The sequence below is a fragment of the Conger conger genome, chromosome 10, assembly GCF_963514075.1.
Source record: "Conger conger chromosome 10, fConCon1.1, whole genome shotgun sequence".
Taxonomy (NCBI): domain Eukaryota; kingdom Metazoa; phylum Chordata; class Actinopteri; order Anguilliformes; family Congridae; genus Conger; species Conger conger.
The window spans coordinates 24,374,831-24,394,359 of record NC_083769.1 but is presented as its reverse complement, the minus strand read 5'-3'; the positions used below and the strand labels follow the sequence as shown (position 1 = coordinate 24,394,359).

The 19,529-nt window shown below is 42.1% G+C and overlaps 1 protein-coding gene across 2 annotated transcripts in view; it reads left to right on the top strand.

The window, feature by feature from the left end:
* Window positions 1–2,707: 2,707 nt before the first annotated feature.
* LOC133138881 (metabotropic glutamate receptor 4-like) overlaps window positions 2,708–19,529 on the top strand; it is a 281,844-nt gene continuing 265,022 nt past the window's right edge. For both annotated transcript variants that reach the window (XM_061258002.1, XM_061258004.1), the window contains exon 1: window positions 2,708–3,375. The gene's annotated coding sequence lies outside the window, so the exon portion shown is untranslated. The remainder of the gene's footprint in view (window positions 3,376–19,529) is intronic.

Below are 19,529 nucleotides of genomic sequence, written 5' to 3'. Positions count from 1 at the left end.
CTTTCCTCTGCTCTTCCTTCCTCAGCATAGGCGCCGACCGACTCCGTTTGCAGCCTCGACCGCACCTTAAATATCTTCCCCTGCTCATTAGGGAAAAGAGCTGCAGCTGAGTCAGTAGTTTTCCACCGTGTTCACTTACGTGCGCTGTCCGGGGTCCTGGACCTGCAGGTAGAGGGTTCTCTCTCCATGGTGCTGATCTCCCCATCACTTCCCTAGGAAAATAGACCCCTTCGCATACCTCACCCAATGCATAACGGTTGCAGGGTTGCGTTGTGCGGGCCCTTCTGGGGTTCTCTACCCACGTGGCGCAACATGCAGGAGCAGGGGCGCCACAGTATCCTGTAGGGAGGAGGGGCTGTTTTGTTGGCTGCAGCATAGAACCGAGTCAGAACAATGAATCTGATCCTAGCAGCAAGTGGTAGCCAGTGGAGTGACATTAGCAGGGACGTGACGTGTGAAAACTTCCAAAGGCATAGACATTGGGTTTATCTGGGTTTAGACATTTGCTGCAGTGAATACAGGCACTGCGTATCTGATTGCTGAAAGTTGACATTCAATTTAACATCACTATACCGTATTGCTCATTAATGAATCAACTCCCAACTTCAATAAAACCTGAAATACTTAGAATTTAACAGCAATACCTGCTCATGATAAACAATGCATTTAATGCTGCTCGAAGTCTTATGGTGCTTATGGCTTTTATGGCACTAGTGGCAGGATGGGTCTCATTAACATGATTGGTGTTTGGGCTATTAAACTGTCATGGCAACGGTTCACTATGCTAACTGACAAACTATTGGGAGTGATGAAATCAATATTCCCAATCAAGAATATAATGACAAAGATAAGCAGTTCCATCCCATTTATCAATGGTGCAGGGCTTTTATGTGCCCTTTGGGAGCAGTGAGGTGTCTAACCCAATGATGAGAGTATGACAGAGGGGTTATGTAGTGCTATTGTAACCCCCAGGTTGCAAGTTCAAATTGTGGGTGGGGTACTAATTCTGTTCCCTTGAGTGTATCATTTAACCTGAACTGCCTCTGGCAACATCCAGCTTTGTGAATGGTTATATGTTTTGTAAATTGGCCAGTATGGACACCAGTTTAATCTGGTGCCTTCTGTTGCTCTGAGAGATGGACATTTAAGAAGGGAAATTAATGCAGTTCCCAGGATAAATCAAAAGGATGTATTTTAAGAGCCTTACCAATGGACCAAGAGTGTTTTACATACCTGATCTTGTTTCACTGCAGTTTTTACATGTTTGTCATGAATCAAATTTGGTATCTTTCATTAATTTTCTTTCTAAATTATTATTGCATATACTGGCTTGCATATACACTAAACTAAATGCATAAAAGCATGCAGATGTGATTAAGAGGTTCAGCTGTTTTTAGAGTTTGCAGAGATTAGTGCAAAAAACACAAAACATTCAGTGAGCAGCAGTTCTGTGGGCAATTGTTACGCATTGTTAATGAGAGAGGAGAATGGCCAGACTGGTCGAAGTTGCAAATAACCACACATTAGTGGTCTGCAGAAGAGGATCTCTGAACACACAACCTGCCATACCTCTTATGTGGATAGGCTACAGCAGCAGAAAACCAATAAGTCTAAAAAGAAGTAATAAATACCTAATAAAGTGCAATTTATTCCTCTTTATGGCAAGTTTGCAACCATTCCATGTTTTAGGCCTTTATATTATTGCCCTCAAGTGCTAAGTGGTATGTTTAAACATTTATGTCTTTTTTTTCCCTATGTCTTCTGAATTGATAGAATTGACTTTGGCTTTTCCCATGCTGATGGTTGAAAAAGGGATCTTGCATGCTTGTTACCTCATTCATATACTCCAGTGAAACAGGAAGTGATGGAATGACTTAGACTGAGATTAACTAAATAAAATAAAATTGTATTGCCATTGTTTCTAATATTTTGACACCTATGGTTTTCAGAAAAAAAAGAGATTTCTGTGCAAAAAAAAAAACATTGAAACATGAGAGTAAATTTACTGAAATAAAAGTATATAGTTTTCCATATGTTTGAACATAACATATATTATCATCTCTGTTGTTTATTATATGCAGCCTTATTTCTTCATTTTTATTAAGGGTGCCAATAATTCTGTATATTGTTGTGACCTTTAGTGCAGCCATGCAAAACATGACAAACTGTATATTATTATCCGCCACTCCCAAGTGAACCCTTAAAGAAAGGATGCGATGATCCAGAACAAGGATGCCATCAGCCTATTCAGCCATACTTTCCTTTCTAAATGACAATTTTCCTAGTAATCTTTAATAATCACAATGATGAGAAAACACACTTGCATGCACGCATGCACATATTCACACATGTGCACACACAGAGGCATGCACACAGTCCAGTGATCTTGGGACAAAGACATATTTTTTCTTGCTTTGTCTCTGTGCTTCACAATTTCAGATTTGTAATGAGGCAATTAACATGCGCTTAAAGTCCAGTTCTTCAGCTTTTATTAAAGAGCATTTTATACATTTCGATTTCACCATGTAGAAATTACAGCACTTTTTATACATATTCTTCCCATTTCAGGGTGCAATAACATTGTGGACAAATGGCTTCACAGGTGCTTCTGATCAGTCAGGTGTGTTCAATCTTTGAACGTTAGCAGGTATGAGAGCTTTCATTAGCTTGTCTTGATGCTAGGCTTTAGACTGCCGTTGTAGTCTGTTATTCAGAGCCCTTTTCGTTAGGGTAACTCATTTGTTTTTCTTTTGGTTGACAGTTTGTGAACTGTACATTTAGCGCATTCTATTAAGTCATTTAGAAAGATTAATTTGACCAATTTACTAGACCCGATTGAGATAGCACAATGCACATAAAACCACAGTCTTCACCGCTACTCTAAGCAATATTGCAAGTTCTACAGGCTTATTCGGACCTTACAACAGCAACCAATATGACAAAAAGTGTATTTATATTATAAGTATAGCAACAATACAAACAAACTACACATTCATAGCGACATTCGCACGACATCCTGGCTGTACCTTTAAATGGAGCGAAATCGCGAATATGCAAAATACCAGCGCACTTAGACGACCAGAAACTCTGAAGTTCCATATCCTGTTCCTTCAGATAACGACACATTCTTAAAATCGACGTCGCCTTCATAAAAATTCCCCGATTAGTATTAAATTGAATTTAAATATGGATGAAGTAAATCATAAGCACTGGAAAACAAAGAACTCGAATTAGCGCGATGCAAATGGAAGTAGGCCTATACATTTTCTATTTTCATGTACGGAACATGGAAAACGCGGAACATGCCTTAGTGCTGGAGATTCGCCGCTTCAGTTGATTACGCGGAGGTACAGTGTTGGAAAATAAAGGAAACGGGTAAGTTTATTTTGTTACCAACTGGACAATACATCGATGCAAAACGGTATTTTTTCTATATATATAAAATAGTATTTGTAAAATGCTGAGAAATGGTGTGTCAGTCGGGAACCTAGGATACAACTGAGCCCTGGGTCTGTACAATTCCTGCATATAATTGCTGACAATTATCAAAGGGACATTTTCACCAATATTGCAAAGCAACATGCTAATATACAGTTGTTTAGCCAAAATAATGGACACATCTATCAAAATATGAATATGAAGAATTGAAAAGGGAGTATGTACATCCTTCACCTCAAACAGCGTCTGTTCTCCTTAAAATCCTGTAATACATGTTCTGAACAATGGACAATTCAAGAAGGAAATCTTCTAGTTCCTTCAGGTGTGATCATGAAGGAGGTGTAAATCTACTCCACACTGCTCCAGGACTCATAAAGGTTCAGTGATGCATAGATCTGGTGATTGTGGAGGCCATGCAGCACTGGAAACAATCCTGGTGCTCCTGAGATCACTGTTGAATTTGTTTAGCAGTATCTATTGGGACTTACTTTGGAATATGGGGAAATCACGAGGGAGCAGTGTTTACATCTGGCCTTGTGCGATGGCTGCATATTCCCTGGCCCTAATATGACCATGCAGAGCAAATGAGATGGCTGCCAATACAATACAGATCCACTGCTCTGTTAAAGGGTTGGCAGCAGACGCAGCGGGTTGAAGGGAACCAGATATAGGGAAAATATGACCACGTAAATTTTTCCATTGCCCTGGGGTCTAGACGTTGTGCCTGTGACACTATTATGCATGCTATCGTAGTGAACAGCATTACATTTTTATTGTGACTGCATCACTGTGTTTATTCAGTTTTGTGGTAATTTCATCACTCTTTCTCTTTGCAGTTTGTTGTTATTTCCAACCATACTCGTCTTGCCACATTAAATAATTTTGTAGTTTTTTTGTCACCAGTACACCTGCAATTAGGACAAAACTATTTGGCTAGTCTGACCTGTCTGCCGACTGGTTGGGTCACACAGGATACCCTTGGTCTCATAATCTCTGAACTGAACTGTGCTGCAGAGCATTAGCCTGTATTATAACATAGTATTTGCCCTACAGCCAACATGCCACCATCTTATTCAAATGATAACTACATTGGGCCAGATTTACTAAGCCTTTTGCGCCGGTTTTCAGGCACACATATGACGCTGACCCACAGTATGCGTGTGTTCTAGGCGAGTCATCGCAAGCTGCGCTTCTCTCCAAAATGCATATGCATTATGCCTATGCAAAACTCTCACTGATTGTTGAGGACTTTGTAGTATCCTCCTCCCACACGGCCAAGAATCTTAGGGTGACACTTGATGACCACCTCATCCTGACTCCACATGTATCCTGCACTGCCAGAACCTGCAGGTTCTTCCTACAATATACGCTACTCCAAGGCCCTAGTGTTGCCATTTCAGGCTGCTAAGGGTTTGCCCCACTTTACATACAATCTTTAATCGCTCCCTACTCCCCAGCAAGGCCAAACCGGTCTGCCACCTCTGGTCGCCTTGTGGTTCCCTCATTACGAGCACCTGGCGGTTGAGCTGCACGTTCACGCCTGTTTTCTGTTCTGGTTCCTCAGTCGTGGAATGACTTGCCTACCACTGTCAGGACAGCAGAATCCCTCCCCATATTTCAACACAGACTAAAAACACACCATTTCAAACTATACCTTAGTCCCCCCCCTCCTTCCGACATCCCTCTGGTCTCACCCCAAAAAAAGAAGAAAAAAAAGAAAAGAATTTGCACTTACGATGACTGTCTTTTTGTTTAGAACAGCCCTTCTTGTGTATTTTACTAGTTATGGATGTGATGCTTTGACCTGTGGAAGAACTTATGCACTTCTAAGTCACTTTGGATTAAAAGCGTCTGCCAAATGACTAAAATGTTAAATGTAAATGGGAGAGTAGGTCATGCAGATAAAAGTTAGAGATATTATAATTGTGCCTGATTATATATTCCGTTGAATTTACAAAAGGTCACGCAGTTAATGAGGGTGGATTTTGGTGGAGATTTATCCTCCTCTAAATAGCCGCTGTAAACACAGGCGCAAGCGGACAGAGACACAGGAAAACCTCTGCAACAAAAATGACACTATTTCAACTCAACTCAATAAATCAAATCAATATCAAACAGATTATTAATATTGTGTAAACAGGTGCATCTCAAAAAATTAGAATATTGTGGAAAAGGTCATTTCTTTCCCTAATTTAATTTTCATATATTGTAGACTCTTTACACATAGTGAAATATTTCAAGCCTTTTTTGTTTTAATCTTGATGATTACGGTTTACAGCTCATGAAAAACAAAAATTCTGTATTATAAATTCTTTGATTGGTCTTGTAATATGTATGTAATATGTAATATTCTAATATTTTGAGATACTGGATTTTTGATTTTCTGTAAGTGATAATCATCAAGATTGAAACAAAAAAAGGCTTGAACTGTTTAACTTTGTGTAATATATATGAAATATATGAAAGTTTCACTTTCTGAATGAATTTACGGAAATAAAAATGAACTTTTGCATGATATTCTAATTTTTTGAGATGCACCTATACATAAATTACTGATTGCAGCCAAGCAATAATTAAGGCTGGGTGTTTGTCACAGAAAATATTTAGAAAATAATTAATGAAATTATATCTCATGCAAAGCTGTGAGAAATGACTGCAATAACGTGCTCAACCATAGTGACCGTGACATGTGTTTGAAGTTTCAAAAAATCGCTGCCACTAGTAACAAATATGAGTAGGCTGAATGCAATGATATGCTGCTTTTAATCACTTTTGTCCATTGTAGAAAGACATGCTTTTTGCCTTTAACAGGACATTGTTAGAAACATAGCATGCTCAACTGGCATTACTAAAATAATAAAAGGCTACTGTGAGAAACAACCAGCCATACTAATAATTGAGTTTCAAATAAAATGTCATGTAGCCGACACAACGTTCCCATTCTATCCCGGCAATAGTCAAGCTCATTGCAATGTTACATCTGGCATTTAATTCAAACAAGAATAGCCACCACAGCTGGAATATGTACACATTTTGTCCTGCAGTGATACGCTTTTACGTGGTAACCGAAATACGGCACACAGTGAAGAGTTAGAACAAATGTTTTAACTATGTGTTTAAGATCTGTCTGTTTTGCAGAATGCGGTTCATAGGAAGTCCCATTCGTTGATTGCGTAATGAGCTGTAGCCTTCGTAAACGTTCATTTCAGGCAGACTGCAACTGCACCAACAGGACGCATTGTCTGCTGCGAGTTTCATATATGTAAATCTGGCCCATTGTGTCCGAGAATGGTGGATCATTGGCTCAGAGCCTATCCCTATCTACACGGTGAGGTGTGCCACGTCTGACGAGGCATCCAAACTGCTGTGCCCTCAAAATATATCCTGTCAAAAAACGATACGATATATACATACGAATACTGTGTATTCTCTAAATTTAGTGTACTTAAAACCCCCAGATTGTATAGATATTTCTGGCGTACATTTGGAAGCACACTTTTGAGGTAGTAAACCATCATTTTTGCAGGTCCTACAGAAAGGAAGAGTTTATCCCTGCACAGGATACTAGTCTATCAAAAGGCATCTAGCTCCTAATCTTAATTGTTTGTGTCAAGCAGAGGCAGAGCACAGTAAAACTTTTAGTATTTAATCAACTCTGAGAGTACATGGATCCCTCTCGGACTCATAAGCATCTTCGAGGTAAGTTAGCTCTGAATGTTTTAATGTGTGGGCTTCTTTGAAAGTTAGTATGACTCAGCTGCCAATTGAACCCACAGGCTTCGGTGATAATGATGGCCTCAGGCCCTGAACAACATACTGTTGATGTATTGAGTTTTAGAACCTTAAGTGTTTTATGTGCGCTTTTTATGTTTACAGCCCAGCGGATCACAGCACAATTACGTGGATATATATTTTTTTTACCTGTTTACGCCCACTTGTCACCTAAACTAGCTTGCAGATGTTCGTTTGCCAGCACAGTTTAAGGAACAGCTGTCGATGAAAACAGTCACACGGACACCTGGAGTCACACAAATCCACAGATTAATTCACGCAAAGCCTGTCAAATATATTCGTAACCCCACTATGTCTTATGTCTTGATTTTTCTATACATCAACTTCCTGTAGTTATTTAAAAGGTGTTATAGTTTTTACTCTAGTTTTAATATCGTATTCTCTCTCATCTAAATTTAAGACATTTGTTTCCTCCTATTTTCAATAGACGCATTTTGGTTTCACCGGGATGGGTTATAAAGCAAATAAACATGGTCTATTAAATTGGCTCCCGGCAGCCTATTGCTTAAAACTTAGACGCAAGGATCAGCAGTGAGGGCAAATCTTGGCGCTAGTCGGCGCCTTAAACCTTTTGAAAAATTCAATTCAATGAATCGGAGAGAAACTGCAGCACACATTTCTCCCTGAAATAACTGCGCTGCCCACCCCGCTGCTATTCTTCCTTTTCTAACCCACGAACAATTCTCTCGCACAAGATAACTGAAAGTAGGCTAATGCTTACAATGGCTTACTGCCACGGGATACAAAACCAAAGATGAAAAAAAATAAAAATATATTTATATAAATTAATTTAATTGGATTAGGTTAATACGATATCGTATTATATGACGCCTTGTCTTGTATGAGATATTTGGCGCATATGCATGCACATGCAAAGCACGAGAGCGTTCTGCTCCCACCTACTTTATTCCAAAGATGCGCGGCTCTAAATATTTAACCCAATGATACTTTCGATTAGCTTTACTTCAAAGTTTAAAATTATGTGGTCAATACAATGCCCAATAAGCCAAAGCTGCACTATATTTTTTAGTCCAATATTCAGTTTTGGTGTTGTTGTGTAAAGCGTCACAGATCCCATCTAGAGTGGAAAAGCCCCTTATTATGACTCGTTGGTGACGTGCTTTTCTTCTAGTACTGGGTCCCGTGAAGAAATCTAATTGCGTTGTATTTTCAGCCACTGATCGCCTCCAGTTCCCCAACGAGTAACGTGTGTTAACTCTCAGTCGCATGCTGGAGAACCTGTATTGATTTGTGATTTATGTACATGATAAATATTGCATTACAGGGCATGCACAGCAGGCTGCGCGCGGATAATAGGAGCCACTCTGCACATTTGCTCTTGGTCTAATCCATAAACATCCAGACAGACAGGCATGGCTTTTTGCCCTGACCCCCCTGCGTCCACCCCTCTCGCCTCACATCTCCTATTTTTCGACAAAGAGAAAGGCTTCTGCTTGATAAATGCTTTAGCAAATGAATCAAACGGCACGGGCATTAATAAGTATGGATACGTTTTCACCTGTAAAATACCAATACACAATAGCAAACGCATATAAGCTAGCCTGTCCTTTTTGGTCCAATTGGCGTGTTTTCCTTAAAACGTGTCTAATTTCAAAATAACGTTTATTTAAGCTCAATGGCTCCTTCTATTTATTTGCTTCGAGTTGCCCTCTTTTTCAGTTTATCTTTATGCCTTTTTGAGTTGCTTCTTTTCCCCCCTGCACATTCTATTCTCTTGCCAATCAGTTAATAGTTTAAGCTCCTTTGATTTCTGTAATTGAAACAATAAGATTTTTGGCTTAGAGCCCAGTTTATGAACGAAGTAGCAATAAAAACGACTGAAGTCACAAACGATCCAGTATTACTCGCGCAATGCGCCGCGATATCACATAATGCATGCTTTCACTCCGCGGGATAATATTTACGTGCACGGCTACCTGCAGTAACTTCACGAAGACTGGCATGGTTGAAATAATGTTCAACACCGTTTCTGTCCCTCCCCGAAGGAAATGGTGCAAGCCAGTGTGCTCTGTCTAATGAAATTGTATTCATTCGAGTGCGAGTTTTTGTTTAAGACGTTATGCTGTTCGATTTCTCTGATTTGCAATCAGAGAGCCGGATTCTTCTCAGTGGATACTTTCCAGGGAACATGTGGACTTGGATCACCCAGCAACGAGCTGTAATTCACTGCCCAGACGGCAGCTGCATTATTTCAGCGCTATGATATCCAGTGTCGTAGCAGATGCAGGGGTAGGAGCGGCATCAGTTCAGCAGCGCTCCCATACGCAAGGAGTCGCATATATTGAGAGGAATTAACCTGGTAAACGCGAAGCTGATTAAAAAGCATAGAAAATATCATTATTTCCATTTATACGCGACGTCGTATCTCGTCCATAATCTTCAAACAGGTTGCAACATTATTTAATTTCGTGAGGATTAACATCAACTGGAGTATATTTCCCACGTTTTTCCATCACTCAGTTCAAGGCGAAAAATCTAATCGTTCCGGAAATTTGGTCAGTTTTGACTTGCAAAACCCACTTGACGGTTTAAAACTATCGTTCTGTGTTCTGGATTAGGGTATATTCTCACGTGAAGACGTTCTACAGATTTCAATGGGATGCTGTTTTTGGAAGGCTACCCGAATATCCCTTTAAAGGGACACTCGTGACAGTTTGTTCGTTTGATTTAAAATGACATTTTAACATTTTTAAGTATTACTTGCATGACGGTTCCTTTAATCATTTGAACAAAACGCAATATGTCAGCGTTGATCCGAAAAGTATCCCGGTCCCCAAAGCTGTAGCAGGTGGTCGCATCGGACTGGATTGCAGCCTATCAGAAAAAGTGTAATCGAAACACTGGATATTTTTTGAGCCACCAGTCTGCTTTCCCATCGCCAACGTATAGTGAACTATGAATTAATTCATTTCGAGGACGAAGAGATGTCTCAATTGTACAGTCTCATTTAGGCCAGTACTATAATCTGTGTGCGTTGGCTTTGGATGCATATGTCTGAGTTTAAAATCTACCAAATGACGTGTTGAATTCCCTGCATCGAATTCCCTGTTCCTATTTTCCGGGAAGTGTGCTATGATAAATCAGTAATTTTATTGTCACACTGTCTCGGCGATAAAATATAACGTGGAGCAGCTTCGTATGGGATTTGAAATTGTAAACCGTAAACAACTAATTTGCGTCTTTCAAGAGCTACAGAGTCGAATGGCACCTGGTTTAAGACCCGTTTCAGCACCGCTTTCAATGGACAGCGCTTCTTTCGGAACAAACCAGGACTAGGTTTACAGCTAATTCATTCCTGGATTCTTTGTGGATTTTTGAAACGGTGGATTTGGTTTTGGAGAGGAACCGAAGAACGCTCGACTTAATTCAGGAACGTCAGGAACGCGGGTCTGTTTGCATCCTGACAATGAATTGCGTGTGTGGGTTAAGCGTCAAACCGCATTGAGAAGTCGCTGGAGAACGCAGACTAAAAGAGCACAGCTCGTTCGTGTTGAAACGCTAAAATGTTGAAATAAGTAGTACTGGGACAAATAACATTATTTCACAATTGAACAGTTTTTCGCCCATGTAGATTTCTGCATTATACTTCGGTTTGGAATTTCCAGGAGATTGCTTTCAAAGGTATGAGATCTTTGCTTCATTTTCTGTAGGCTACATGTATAGGAATTCTGTCGTCGCGTGTAATGTTAAACTCAAACAAAACATTTTGTAATGGGTTCAGCAAGATCATCAGTCGAGATCAATAACGCGATTTTGTCTGTAGGAAACGAAAACATTATCTGAAAATGCTATATTTAATTGAATGAACTGTATTTAGATTATTAGGTTTGACGTTTCGCCAATCAGTTTCAAATCAGTGGCTAAACTCTGGTTTGTTGCAGTACGTTGCCGAGGGAGCACAATTTAACGTTTCTCTTTAGATTTACAGAAAGTGCAACTGAATGCACTTGTGAATGGGTTCAGGGAGACGCGTAGTAGTCATACACAAATGTATGACATCCACAGCAAGCAACACATTGAATTAAATAGAACAGCATGTCTGAGAATTCATTTTAGAAACGGAAAAATGATGTGGCATCAAAATAGTATTTTTGTTCATTGGAGAATTTCGTACTATCTTGCACCAATGATGTGAAATTGATACGAGGAATAGAAAGAGATAAAACGACCCTGTTTCTTTGAGAAATGTTTTCTCTCGCAGTTTGTACTTGGTTGTTGTAATTAATGTAGTACTTTTAAAGGGAAGCCCTTTTAAATTTTTATTCAGTTCAGAAGTCGGAGATCTACTCATTTATGCATCCTCTTCATCTCTCACTCTCTAAGCCCCCACCCCTTCCTCATTTCCCTCTGTTTTTTAAACTATGAACCAATCAACATCTAAACTACCGTATTTACTCCCACAACACCCGGGCAATAGTGAGAGATCTTATCAGCAGAATATAGATGTTTTTATTTCATTATCCACAGGACTTTGCAGATGCTCATCCTCTAGGCACTTTGTACAGCATATGGGATGCATGAGTTGAGAAAGCAATTGCAAGGGCAGTGCACCGTAAAAAAGGAACCCTTACTATCAGTAACACAATCTCTAACCTACTCTGTTCCGCATGCCTACACATAGATGTATGCATTTGGTACCTGTGATTTATTGGTAAGCAGTTATGGGTCTTATTCCTCCTTTTGTGGGAGGGGCAGGGGTTTGAATGATAGAGCGATAACCACTGGTGCTTTCATGGCCACTGAATTCTGTGATTCTGAGTAGAGTGCCAGCTATTTTGGGTATAATTAAGGTTAGAATCTGCTTTCATGCACAAAAATGTAATGCATTATTAAAGATGTTATGTAATTTTACAGGAAGAACTGTAAATTATATATTATCCTTTTAGACAGAAACATGTATTTCTCTCAATCACCTAAAATGTTTTATGATATCAATCCGTACAAGATTCTAAGTGGAGTGGTTAAATAGTAAATGGTCTGCATTTATATAGCGCCTTCATCCAAAGCGCTGTACAATTGATGCATCTCATTTATTCATTCACATGCATGCACAGCACCAACCAGCTCATTAGGAGCAATTGGGGGTTAGGTGTCTTGCTCAGGGATACTTTGACACACCCAGGTCAGGATCGAACCGGCAACCCTTCGTAGGCCAGATGTCTGCTCTGACCTCCTGAGCCAATGCCGCCCCAGTGAAGTCTTTACACAGCATGCATATTAGCCTTTGTAAACACTAAACAAATAACTTTTTCAACAATGCATTCAGTCAACTAGTAAAAATCAGTATTCATTAGAAAATAAATTGTTGGCGCCAATCTCAAGACATTTTTAGTTGTTTTTTATTTCAAATCAAATAAGCCTTTTATGAACTGAATGCCTCATTGAAGATTACTTCAATTTGATGTTCTCAGTCATCCAAGCTTTGGATAGTAAATGGAAATAACTTTTAATTCTTTAACGAGTTGTGTGAAACTGTGTGGATTTTAAAAATATTTGTACATTGCAGTTGGGACCACAAAATCGACAGAATCTCTCCACTGTAGCCTGTGCATTGCTGCTCGGCTGAGTTCAGACGTTTGCTGAGTGAAAGATGATTGCTTTTCCGGAGCCTTTTGTATAAAGTTTTGAGCCCTGAATAACTCTATTTTTGTGTTCCAATTTGTCCGGCACTTTCCTGTGATGTGTTTGTTGCTGCATTGTGGCTTTCTGTTGGTTACAAGGATGGATAAAAAATAAAATATTGTCCTTAAATTGCCATTTGGTCCAAACCTGGGACTTGGATTTAGGCTTTGAACAGTGTACAGGTTGTCTCTGCTTCTGTGCTGCAATGCATTCAGACCACGTTGTGCAGCATTGGCTGCTTAGACACACTGGTCTTAGCTTTCTTGGTAAGGTCATTCAGTGCACCAGTGGCCACTGCTGTCTACGCTGGTAATAGAACACTGTGCAGAACTGTGGCTCTACAGGTCTTGTCCTAGAGGGCATGATAAGGCCCTGAGCTCTGTCAGAGCCCGTAACACAATCTAGCTCTGCTCTGGTTAATGTGAGGGAGAGAGGTGATTGGTATGAAGGGCCTAGAGTGCGTCAGTGACAGATGGTTGGTTAAGTGTTTGGTTTCACCAGGGTGTAGCCTGAGGTGAGGCCAGTCACCAGGACACATGAATGATGACACTCTCTCATGATAGCTAGGAGTGTCCCTGGAAGATCTGGTGGTACCGAAAGACAGTGTCTCTTCCCAGGGTTCCAAGACGATCAAACTTTTCCTTTATTTCAGTTCTTCATGAATGGCATCTACTGTACAGTCTGTTGTTTCAGAGAATACTTGTTATGCAAGTAACTCACAGAAACTGAATGCATGAACTAGGTAGTCAAATAATTGCATCTTCTGTGTGATTTTCTTGAGATATATGTAGGTTCAAGTGGATTCTGCCCCTCTGGATTGCACAGTAACATGAAAATGATTTAAAGTGAAGAACAGACCATTCAGCTCGTTCTGGCCATTTCCTTTGGTCATTTTACCTATGCAGTAAAGCCTGGTTTTGAGCACTGGTCTTTGCTTCTGATAAGCTTTTGCTTGCATTAGTCATGGAATGCTATTCCAAGCTGTGCTAAACCACCTGGCCGCTGTGTTTGTCAGATATGGCATTAGGCCCGTATTTTGCGAGACAGTATTTTTGTCAACTTGCAGGCACAAGTGGAATTTAGTCACATAGAGTGACGCACGCTGCTGCATTTGAGAAGAGTAAAACATAGAGGTTGGAAACTATTCTAATACATTTAGTCAGCAAACTATAAATTCTGCTTAACATTACAACAGACTTTCGAAACTCTCACAGTTAAACTTTGTGAAGTCTTTCCATTGCTGTTAAAAGCCAGAATACCATTGAGGTTGGTGTTTGTCTCACTGTGTTTTTGCATGGGGTTTTGTGATGGTCGCAAAGATGAAGATTTTTAGTTGGCTCCAAGTACAGGTACTAAGTGACATTACGTCTCCACTTGGATCAAGCAGCTCTATTAGTGTATCATCGAAATAGCATAGAATTTGGATGTGATTAAACATTTTCCCAAGGCTTGAGACAAGTACATAGCAACATGAAGTGAATACTGTCCCTGCAATTTCGACTTTAGGACCCAAGTAAGTCATAGAAAAATGTCTTTATAAACCAAGCACATGACACAGGCTTTAATTGTGCTTGTATAGATAAAAGGAGTACTTACTTAATGTAGATTCATTTAATGCAGCTGTGGTTTGCAATAAGTAAAGGGCAGTTAATTAAAATGAGCAATTGAAAATGAATTTCCCACATGAGATACTGGGAAATATACTACCATTTGTAACAAATGTGTATGCCCGATCATATCATTTGTTCTTTCTTCAAATTTAGAAAACCCAGTTGTTTGTACTGTATAGGCGAGTCCCATTACTATTGTGTCGTTTATGAGTTGCGGGCGCAAACTCATTTTTGAAGCTTGAACTGGTTCTTCCAAGCTAACATAAAGCATTCTCATAGCTTGTGTTCCTGCCATGTACTGAGAATACTGGCAAAACATCCCAGTAACATTGTTAGAACCTTTTGTGTTCACAATGTCGATTCAGGGGTCTGCACTTTACCTGTAGCTGGTGCGAACAGCCAACAGGCACCTGACCATGCTTTGATATTGCTCCTTCTTGCTCTATGAGCTTTTTAGATTCCTGTAGAGTTTTTAAGGTCACGACGGATGGTGTTTAGCATTTAGCTCCCAAGAACAAGAAGGAAAAAAAACATTTATTGCTGCTTTACATCAGGAAGATTGGATTTAATGTTGAGCAAGGCAAGATACCGTGCTAAATTTATATTCATATGTCAACAATATAACTCCCAGGCACTCTTCGAGAAAGGGCACTTCTCATTAAGAGCACATTCTGCCTTTTTTTGTACTCGCTCTAAGTTTACATTAATATGGGTGTTGGACATGTTGGTGAGGTCTGCAGACTTTTTACGCTGGGCCTTGTGGCCCTCAGGGGCCCCCCGGGAGCCATCAAAGGCAGAAAAAAAGCATAAAGAAATGTGGAAGTATAAACGAGGCATTTTTGGATACCAGCGGCGCACACCATCATCCCCCTGTCTGTTTATTTTCCAGCTGCCTAGGTTCAGTTCCCTGGGTTTTTCCACACACAGGCTTTGCAAAATCAGGAGGGCGATTACTTTTTTCACCATTCGCCTGGCCACTGCGGCTGGGGAGGGAACATTTTCCAAATGGAAAATGGAGTCGACGCTGAGGGGTTCAGTTCTACAAGCAACAGGCCGCACTATGGCTACCGGGCTATGGGCGCACATCTCCAGAGATCAGAGGTCATTTGGTTGTACTTGAGCATGGGTGCCCTATCAGGTGTCATGGAACGATAAGAGTATTCAGGTTTTCATTCCAACCAATCAGTACACCCGCCGATTTTACTAATGAGGTCTCTCCTCCCTGATTGGCGGTGTGTTAACTAGTGCAAGGGGTGGGCATAGTGAAAACCCACACCCTCTCAGCCATCAGTGGACCATATTTGGGCACCCCTGTATTAGAGTGTAGAGAGTAGACCGTGCAGGCATAATGTAGGTCTGTCTGCCTTGGAAGTCTTCGCCAGGCCATTTAACACGTCCATTGCTAGGGCAGAGTAATCATTACCCATTCTGCTTTGTTTATTCCTTTCGCATCCACTTATGGGTTATTATTACAAGTAATTTGCATAGCAGTTGTGTCCATTGCCGGCTGGCACTTCACAGTACATATTCGTTTGGTAAACAGAGTTTCACGACAAATCCAGGCCCTTCTGCCTTCAAGGCTTGTCATTGGCTGTCATCTAGAGATTTAATCTATGAGAAGGCTGGCCGGGACAATGCCCAGGGCCTTTCCTTACGTGCTGTTCCTGACAGTCTTCCTGAGGAATTCCAGTGCCATGCCTTTCTCAAGGGTACAACAGCATTGCTCTCTCAGGAGAATTAACCCACAACATGTTGGCAACGTTGCTGCCCTCTGACTTTTGACCTTTATTGCAAAGTATTGCAGTGTTTCAAAATATCTTCAATGAGTTCCGTTTCTAATTTCATGCGAATATGGGCAAACCCACTTCGAGTTGGAGTTGGAGTGAAATGCGGATACGTACTGTTGCAGAGAGCTCCAGTCGGAATGGTGGGTGCTTGGATCGGTATGATAAGAACACATCTGTGAACAGGTAAGTTCAAACAAAACAAAAAACGGGAGTTCAGTTCGCACCTCCGATTTGCATTTCTTGTAGAATGTGTGGGTTTCAAACATACAATATTGAACCGCAGAATGTGGCGGCTGTGGTTGCCTGTGTGTGATTATGGCTCGCCCCACACGGACCCAGCCTGTGCGATGGCGGTCTGCAGCGCTGGGGTGCGTCACCTCTTCCCTGCGCTCAGATCTCTCCTCTCCCGTTCTGCTTTCCACACAGCTTGTGTTGCTCCAGACTCAATTACGCACCGCTGGCTGCTGCGTGCTGTGTGGCTGCTGCAGAACCGGGAGGGGAGCTGTTCTGCATATCATGGGGTTAATCAACTCAGGAAATGCAGACTTAGCACTAAGAGGGATATTTTAGACCTGATTTGGCGAAGTCTCCCAGGTTCCCTGAGGACAGAAGGAGGGATGGTATTTTGCGTGGGAATGCTGGGCTCGGAGTGTGTGTGGAGCGCAGCCTCAGGAGGGAAGTGTGCTGCTGTATCAGTGACACACGCTGGAGAATAATGACAGGCTTCATCAAACCAGGTTACACAAGCATGCACCGTTTTCTCTCTCTCTCTCTCTCTCTCTCTCTCTCTCTCTCTCTCTCTCTCTCTCTCTCTCACTATCTATATCTCACTCTCTATCTCTCAGTCTCTCTCACTCTCCCTCTCACACTTTCTCAGTCTTTCTCACTCTCTCTCACTCTCTCTCTCACTCTCTCTCTATCTCACACATTCTTTCTGTCTTTCTCAATCTGTCTCTCTCTCTTTCATACACACTCTGTCTTTCTCACTCTGTGACTCTCTATCTCTCTCACACACAGTCTTTCTCTCTCTCTGTCTCACTCTCTCTGTCTCTCTCTCTCTCTCTCTCGCTATAGCTCACTCTCTATATTTCCCTCCTTCCGTGCATAAATATTTTCATCAGCATGGGATGGAGACTGTTAACTTTAGCTGTCTTGACATTAAAAATCAAATTCTTTCTTCTTACAATTCCAACATAAAGTAACCGCGCATTAATAAGTGTATGCTGTACTGCATGCAGGCTGTCAGCGTCCATTTTTTCCCCCCGGACACACAAGGTTCACGGCCAGTGTGTTCACACGTGACTCTTTGCGTCAGGACCATAAGCCATCCAAGACAACACTGGCCATCTGAGAGACCTGAAGTAGAGCTGTTAACGGCTTTCAAGTGTCTCATTAACATAGGATATGATTCCCCGGGATCAAGCTCAGAATCAAAGGATTATGCTGATTATTTGTGACGGGGTCGAAGCGCTGAGTGTCAGCCGTGGTGGAAACGGGCGTAATCGGCCTCATGCGCTGCATTTTAATCGGTCACGGTCAGGCAAACGGCCCGACGCTGATGTCACCCCCCGAACGGCCTTCCCGCCTGCCTGTCCCCCGTGGGCCTGCTCTTGAGGAGTGTTGCACTGGGGCCCCGCAGTCCTGCTCTTGAGGAGTGTTTCACTGGGGCCCCGTGATCCAGCAGCATATAGAGCCCCCGCAGTCCTGCTCTTGAGGAGTGTTTCACTGGGGCCCCGCAGTCCTGCTCTTGAGGAGTGTTTCACTGGGGCCCCGCAGTCCTGCTCTTGAGGAGTGTTTCACTGGGGGCCCCGTGATCCAGCAGCATATAGAGCCCCCGCAGTCCTGCTCTTGAGGAGTGTTTCACTGGGGGCCCCGCGGTCCAGCAGCATTCCGGTTCATCTCCCCTCCCGCCCCCCCCGGCGCCTGCCATCTGCTCCCCGGGGGGTAGTCTACGGAGCCAGGCTTCAGCCTCTCACAGTCTGCTGCTCCTCCTTCAGGCTCCGTCCGTCTGTCTGTCTGTCTGTCTGTCCATCTATGTCTGTCTGTCAGGGTGACTTTCAGCTGCTCCAGTGCTGTTGTGTTTTCGAGAATCTAAAATGGATTTTCTCCTCTTGTAAAGGGAGGGTTTCCCTGCCGCTCTCTCGAATGCGCTGGCACCGTTGCTGCCAGGAGACGGGCGGGGTCAGGCGCAGCTCATCTAGGGTCACAGTTCGAGTCTCTGCCTGGCTCCAGGGTACGAGAATCAGGCCAGGAAATGAATTGAAATTCAGTGCGTGAAATTAAAGAGTGAGGTGTTCTGAACTAATGAGCATTAATTTCATTTAATTTCCAAAATGGAATTAAGCCCAGCACTGCATCATAACATGTGTTGTGCTGAATTGTAAAAATGTTATGAAGGCGTGAAGATATGCATTGTTTATGCTACGAATGTGACTGACTGACTGTTTTGCTATGAATGTGACAGACCGACTGAATGTGTGTGCGTGTGTGTGCGTATGCGTGTGTGTTGGTGTAGGTGTGTGTGTTGGTATAGGTGTGTGTTGGTGTGTGTGACAGAGAGTAGATACAACCGTGTGCATGCCTGTATGTGTGTCCTCAAAGGCTGGCACATCACACAAAGGTTACTGTGATCATTTAGCTATATTTTTTGAAGCTGAATGAAGAAGACCCATGTCCAGTGTGGGATCGTTTGAAAGGTACAATGCAAACTCCCCGCTGCGGCCCATTCAACAGGACGAGGCACTCATCCAAACTCGCCCTAATTCACACTGAGCAGATCACAATGCTAACAAACAAACCAACAGTTTCTCAGGCCCACGCAACTTCCCCGACTGGTTCGCTGGACCATTACACAGACCTGCAGACGACAAGGCGAGCACAGATCTGTAATACAGAGCCAGTGTATTTCTCACCAAGACACTGGGAGGGTGGGGACCAACAGTGAGAGCAATACCGCCGTAATAAACACGCACACGCCTGAAACAAAGGAACATGAGGCATACAGATCCCAGGGAGTCTCCCTGGGCCAAACCAGATTATGTTCACCTTGTTCTGTTCTCTGGTCTCTTCTCGTTGCCCAGCACAAACCGCCTTTTGAACAACGGGGAGCGTAGCTCCTCCTCATAATCAGTTTTCCCACCTCACCTTGTCAAACGAATGTGTTGCCAGGATATCGGCTGCATTAGAAAGGCGCATGGCAGCCAGGGCACAATGACCTCCTGACTGGTAGATCCTGTACTGCTCTGAGCTCGTATCTGAG